Source organism: Abrus precatorius, unplaced genomic scaffold (assembly GCF_003935025.1).
Source record: "Abrus precatorius isolate BTA unplaced genomic scaffold, Abrus_2018 Scaffold1, whole genome shotgun sequence".
NCBI lineage: Eukaryota > Viridiplantae > Streptophyta > Magnoliopsida > Fabales > Fabaceae > Abrus > Abrus precatorius.
In genome coordinates this window covers 7637360-7638846 of record NW_020874291.1, presented here as the reverse complement: position 1 = coordinate 7638846, position 1487 = coordinate 7637360, and positions in this window count along the sequence as shown.

Genomic DNA, 1487 nt, shown 5'->3' with positions numbered 1-1487 from the left:
GATCCGAGTAGTAAATACCATCAAACAAACTATAACTGATTTAATGAGCCATTCGCAGTTTCACAGTCTGAATTAGTTCATACTTACACATGCATGGCTTAATCTTTGAGACAAGCATATGACTACTGGCAGGATCAACCAGGTAGCATCCATCAGTGACTCCTGCCCGTGATGCAGGATCTGCTTTAACTAACGAAAAAACAAATCAAGCACCAAGGCATGCGTCAACCGAGTGGTTAAGGGACATAACGGAGCATAAGCTCACACTCATTGCATCACTGCATCCAAGAGAACAACACATGCATGTGCATCACAGTAGAATGTAGCAATACAAAACTAACATGACACACATGCACTGTTTTGATATTTCCCAACGTCCCCACAGAGGGGGCTGGGTACAAACAAGCCTTGCTAACCACACAAATGCCTTTTGATGGGTAGGCAACACAGGAACCAATAATAAGAACCAAGGCCATACAATGGCACAGGGCAAAGAATGAGAAAGGTTACACGCCAACTGTTCGATGCACATGCATAGAGCCAGTCAACAGAAGCATCCCAATTACAACTCACACGCCCTCACTTTGCTAGGCTCAGCACCACCAAACGAACCACACCCTTGCATTACCATAGGCAAGCAAGTATATGGAAACATCGAGTGATGCCTTGCCCGCTTCGCTAGGCATGACAAAAGTAGCACATTACCGAGAGGGACCGAGCACCTTCAAAACACCAGATTTTGACGTCGAGACATCAAACCGGCCAAGAAAATTTGATAAATAAAAAAAGCCAATGACACATTCAAAGGTTGTAAAATATCGAGAGGCAGCAGCACCTTCAAACGCATCATTGGTTTCGAGTTAAAATTTTGAGTGTAAAATTTTTTTCTCCCTCAGTCATGTGACTGCCTACACGATGCCATGCAAAAGCAATCACATAACCCAGAGTCGGGGATTTTAATGGATGTCGTTCAGATCGAGTGCGGCAAACCACCAGCCAAGCACACATTCAAGGGTAGGTTCAATAATGCCTAAGGCATCACCTTGCCCATCCCTATCATCACATGCAAGACACCGAGCCAAGTGGCATCCATTAAAATCCTCGTGTTGACCGCGGGCACTGTGGTGTCACCCGTCAACATGCAACCATCACAAACTGGAAGAACAACCATATCCATAGGGACCAACTCCAGGAACATGATGCCCGCATGCCTATTGCCACTGCAAAAAGTGCACGCGTTGTTGGAAAAATCCAACGCTGGTTCACCGTTTTATAACTCTCCTCACACCTCAACAAGAACAAAGTCACCAATAGAGGATGACCAAAAAAACATGAATGCACCAAAATAGACCAAAGAATGGACCCCGAGAAAATGCGATCGATGGAAAGAAATCAACCAAGATGGCACCCAAAGTCACCAGCTTCACGCCATGCACATTGTGTGACGAAGGACCATCAAAAAACCCCAAGGGCACCAGGTGCAAAAA